Source organism: Entelurus aequoreus, linkage group LG07 (assembly GCF_033978785.1).
Source record: "Entelurus aequoreus isolate RoL-2023_Sb linkage group LG07, RoL_Eaeq_v1.1, whole genome shotgun sequence".
NCBI lineage: Eukaryota > Metazoa > Chordata > Actinopteri > Syngnathiformes > Syngnathidae > Entelurus > Entelurus aequoreus.
Window position 1 is genome coordinate 36,744,726 of NC_084737.1, and position 6,113 is coordinate 36,750,838.

Here is a 6,113-nt window from a genome sequence, read left to right on the forward strand (position 1 = left end):
ATGTGTGTTTATGTGTGCGTACACATGAAAAACATAACAAATACATGAACATAACAATGAACAGAGTTGTACTTTTTAGATGTCAGGGCCCTATGCAATATGTACACATATTCTTAATATAGTATACATTTTAACTGACCTTTATTTGACTATGTTTGTCTTTTTGTAGGTGGCTAAAATATGCGGTGCTGCTGACCGCCGTCTAACGTTATGTTACTGTGTGTGATACATTGACTAACGTAACGTTAAGTGTAGGTACCTCATGCAACCCTGCTTAAAAAAATCACTTGACAAAAAGTATGAATAAGGAAGCAAACTGCAGTGGACGCAACATATTGCTGTGTTTGAAATGATGTTATAACCATAGACATCTTATAAGTAGACGCAGTATTGGTTGCTGTGACGCGAGCATAATTGCATCTTGAAGTGGTGATGAGGAGCCGGTGAGCAGCCTAAACTGACAGTTGACAGGTAGAAAACAAAGATGGTGTTCAGCGTTTTCCTGCTCAAATGAGCGGACTGTTGAAAATAGGAATCGGGGGATTACTTTTCACAAGTAAGATTTAACATTAATGTACTTTTGGTTGTATTTTATGAAAATAACATTACCACAGAGTAAAGAAGGAGCAAAGATCTTCAATATTTGTATGTGAAAATCACAAACAAATCTTCTGGGGGAGGATGACCCCCCTACAGGGGTTTGGTTTACAAACTTTCAGCCCCACCTAAAACAAAATTCACCAGCCGCCACTGATTATGATGCATTCTCATTTTAGGCAAAATATAAGACAATACTTTCTTAACAGTATAATTGTAACCAGGAATAAGTCTTCAAGTAACAATATTCAAATACTAACATTGTTGGGTAAGACAGCATTTGGATTTATTCTGAATCCAGTGAAACAGATTGGTGGTTTTAGCTGATATAAAGACTTTCAGGTGTTTATATATGTTTAAGTATTTGGCAGACGCTTTTATCCAAAGCGACATACATAAAAAATACATATATAACAATCACTGTAAACATTATCATTTAAGGGAAGAATGTAATACAAAATATCAATACAAAGTGTCAAGACAGAATAAACTCTCTGCTGCTGCAGCAACAGAGATACGGTCTATAAGATATATAGATATCTAATGTATTCATACATTGTTTATGTAGGATATACGCATGTATATATAACGTAATTATATTGTGTCTTCAACTTAAAAATAGCTGACCGTTTTTTTCCCCCTTCTCTGGGCTTATATTCCCAGTTTTGATCTCGGACGTCTGGTCACTTATAGCATATAAGAATATTCTATTACTGTTAAGCAAACTATGAATAATAAAACATGTGTCCGTTATCATAGCTACACGTATGACAAAAAAGCGCGTGAAAACGAGTGGTATTCAGTGAGGTAAAATGAATTAAATGCGCTGACAGTTCATTGCTCCTGCCAAATGAATTGCACTGAGTGGAGCGGATCACCACTCCAAGATGGCGGCCCCGCGTCTCGTCTGCGCCAGTAAGCAGTAGTGCTCGATGCTGCGTCTACTTATAAGATGTCTATGGTTATCGTTAGCAGTGAGTTTACAGCCTCACTGATTTAACTACACAGCAAATAAAAGTCATGTTACTTAGCCAATAAACGTTAGCTTACATTCAAAACTTACCCTTCTTTGTGCAACTTCAAATGTCGAACGAAGTTGGAAGTTGTTGCGTCTCCGTCTGTAATATTCGAACTGCGTGATTTGCATCCGGCAATTCGTTTTTTGTTGACCAAGTCGTAGTTTTTATACCCGAACGAAACCAACTTTGGTATAAATCTTTCTCACTGGCGCGTTGTTTGACAACTCTTGTTCTTTCGTTGTCCTGCAATTTGATTGGATGAATGCTGTGTGATGAAATCAATGTAGATCTAATTTGATTGGCTGTTGTACTGAGAGCACACACGCTGACACGCAGCACACACGCTGATAGACAGACACGTACAAAATGAAAGCTACGGAGCGCTCCCAAATAACTTTTTAAACTTTAGGTTTTGGGGAAAGTAGCAAGTCATGTCAAGTCAAAAGGCTCAAGTCCAAGTGAAGTCACAAGTCATTGATGTTAAAGTCTAAGTCGAGTTGCAAGTCTCTTTACATTTTGTCAAGTCGAGTCTAAAGTCATCAAATTCATGACTCGAGTCTGACTCGAGTCCAAGTCATGTGACTCGAGTCCACACCTCTGGTATACAGTATGTATGTTTTTACAGTGAATGTATATGTACAGTATGTGTATATGTGTTTGTACGGTGAGTGTATATGTACAGTAAGTGTATATGTATGTTTGTACAGTGAATGTATATGTACAGTATGTGTATGTGTATGTTTGTATAATGAATCCTGCCACATCCACCACCACCTGGAGCTTGGGCTAAGAAGAGGCCAGAGCTTGGAAAATACCTGAGGCTGTGCTACTCACAAACTATAGCATAACGGTTTGATGAAGATGATGGCATTTTTTTAAAATGGACTAGCTCATGGACAAGCTAGCTCAAATTAGCATGGCCAATCGCAGGGCACAGATAGACAATTATTCACACTAATGTTCATATCTATGGACAATTTGCAGTCTGCAATGAAGCTAACATGTATATTTTTGGAATGTAGGAGGAAACTGGAGTGCCTGGAGAAAACCCACACACGCACGTGTACAAATGCATACTCCACACGGCGTAAAGTTAGACGTTATTGTCGGGAGTAATGTCAAAAGACTTAGGGTAGAAATGCAATAATTAGTTTAAAATACCTTTGTCTTCAACTTTCTCTCTTTACTATTGCCAGGTGTAAACTCGTTTAGGTGCGTGACCAGCTGACGTGGGCTTCAGATAGGCGATTTCGATGCAGGTTGATTTTTTTTTTTTTTTTAAATAAAGCAATGTGGAACGTTTTTTATGATATTTGAGCTGCTTTTCAAACTTATTATAGCCAATAGTACGTAAATATTACACTATATATGGTATATCCATTCATACAATATATCATTGATTGATTGAGACTTTTATTAGTAGGTTGCACAGTGAAGTACATATTCCGTACAATTGACCACTAAATGGTAACACCCGAATAAGTTTTTCAACTTGTTTAAGTCGGGGTCCACTTAAATTGATTCATGATACAGATATATACTATCATATATACTATCATCATAATACAGTCATCACACAAGATAATCACATTGAATTATTTACATTATTTACAATCAGGGGTGTGGAGGGGGGGGGGGATATGGACATCAAGTAGTGGACATAGAGAGAGAGAGAGAGAGAGAGAGAGAGAGAGAGAGAGAGAGAGAGAGAGAGAGATCAGAAGGCATAAGAAAAAGAAAAAGTATCTGCATTTGATTGTTTACATTTGATTATTAGCAATCCGGGGAGGGTGTTAGTTTAGGGTTGTAGCTGCCTGGAGGTGAACTTTTATTGCGGTTTTGAAGGAGGATAGAGATGCCCTTTCTTTTATACCTGTTGGGAGCGCATTCCACATTGATGTGGCATAGAAAGAGAATGAGTTAAGACCTTTGTTAGTTCGGAATCTGGGTTTAACGTGGTTAGTGGAGCACCCCCTGGTGTTGTGGTTATGGCGGTCATTTACGTTAAGGAAGTAGTTTGACATGTACTTCGGTATCAGGGAGGTGTAGCGGATTTTATAGACTAGGCTCAGTGCAAGTTGTTTAACTCTGTCCTCCACCTTGAGCCAGCCCACTTTAGAGAAGTGGGTAGGAGTGAGGTGGGATCTGGGGTGGAGGTCTAGAAGTAACCTGACTAGCTTGTTCTGAGATGTTTGGAGTTTAGATTTGAGGGTTTTGGAGGTGCTAGGGTACCAGGAGGTGCATGCGTAATCGAAAAAGGGTTGAACGAGAGTTCCCGCCAGAATCCTCAAGGTGCTTTTGTTGACCAGAGAGGAAATTCTGTAGAGAAATCTCGTTCGTTGGTTAACCTTTTTGATTACCTTGGTTGCCATTTTATCACAGGAAAGGTTAGCCTCTAGAATGGAACCTAGGTAGGTGACCTCATCTTTCCTGGTGATGACACTGTCACCTACTTTTATGGTGAAGTCATTGACTTTCTTAAGTTTGATGTGGGACCCAAACAGGATGGATTCTGTTTTACCCAAGTGTATGGATAGCTTGTTGTCAGCGAGCCAGGTGCAAGTTCTACAGAGCTCAGCACTGAGGATTTTCTCCACCTGTGACTTGTCCTTGCCGGATACCAGCAAGGCAGAATCATCCGCAAACAAAAACAATTCACAGTCGCATGCAGATGACATGTCGTTTATGTATATTAGGAACAGTAAAGGTCCCAATATACTGCCTTGGGGGACTCCACAGCTCACCGAGAGGGGGGGGGGGGGGACACACGGTGCCGTTCACCTCTACCACCTGCTCCCTCCCCTCCAAGTAAGATTGCATCCAGCTCCAAGAGGTTTTGTTAAATCCGATTGCTCTGAGCTTATCCAACAGTATAGCGTGGTTAACGGTGTCAAAGGCCTTCTGAAGGTCCAGCATGACCATGCCGCAGTATTTGCCCGCGTCCACCTCATGTTTGATGTGGTCGGTCAGATAGAGAAGGCATGTGTCAGTGGAGTGGTTAGTTCTGAAGCCGGATTGGAATTTGTACATGAGTTTATTAGTGGCAAGGTAACTATCGACCTGTTCATAAACTATTTTCTCCATTACTTTCGAAATGGAGCTGAGAATAGAAACAGGTCGGTAGTTGCCAGGTTCCAATTTGCTTCCTTTTTTAAAGAGGGGAGTTACTCTTGCTATCTTAAAATCTTTTAGTACTTGGCCTTGTGTAATTGATAGGTTTATTATGTGCGTGATGATCGGGGCAATGATGGAGGCAGAGTCCCTGAGGAATCTGGAGGGAATATTATCAAGGCCGGTGGCCTTGTTAGGGTGGAGCGCGCTCAATTTTTTAAACACCTCATCAGCTGTGACCATTTCTAATTTGAAATCATCGTTGGATACTCCTAGCTTTCTGTAGAAGGCTTTAATGTGTTCTACACCAAAGCGATCAGAGTCACTTAAATATGTTTTCATGTTAAAATAAAAAGTGTTTTCATGTAAAAAAACAAACAAACAAAAAACCAACTTATTTTGAAGGTGTGATGGCAGTAATCTTGCCGTGGCGTTGAGCCACAATCTTTTACATGTAGGGGAAATCCTGTAATGTGCGCAGCTTACAGACATGGTCAGAATTGGGGTGAAATCGACAGATGCAGATATTATGATAATTTCTGACACATGGCTATGCAAATCTAGTTCTAATGATGACATCAACATACTCGGATACAATGTTCATCGTACGGATAGGCCCAAGAAAAGTGGTGGCGTAGCTATTCATGTAAAATAAAAAGTAATTGTTGCAGTAATTGTTTTATCTGAATCTATTTGTAAGCAAATAGATTTTTTGGGTTTGAATGTGGAAATAGTTAAGTCCCTCTCTGTAACTGTTGTGGGGTGCTACAGGTCTCCATCTGCCACCATGGAAGCATTATTGTCTTTAGAGCATCTGTTATCCAAATGAAATGATAATCAACTTTTATTGGCTGGAGACTTAAACTGGGACTGGCTGAATGCAGTTTCTGGTGAATTTATATCTTTTTGTGACTCTAATCATTACAGCCAGTTGGTCAACCTACCTGCAAGGCTAAATGTAAAGAATCCTGATAAGTCTACTTTGATTGACTTAATCCTAACTAACATCCCTCATAAATTATCATCAATGGGTGTGTTCTGCAATGATTTAAACAATCATTGTGTTGTTGCTACCTGCAGGAACACTAAAATCCCTAAATGCAATCTGTGTATTATTTGTAAGAATTTTTAATTTTAATGAACAAACTTATCGTTATGATTTGTCTTTGGTTAATTGGAGGCAATAGAGTCTGTTGCCAGATGTCGAGCTGGCTTGGGCATATTTCAAGGAAAATTATATTAAGATTGTAAATAAACATGCTCCTATCAGTAAGTTAAGGGACAAGAGAACCCAGTCCATCCATCACCGCAATGTGGCATGGGCCAAAGCCAGGAAAGACGATACTCCTTATGATTGGTCTAATTTTAGACATTTAAGACATAAAT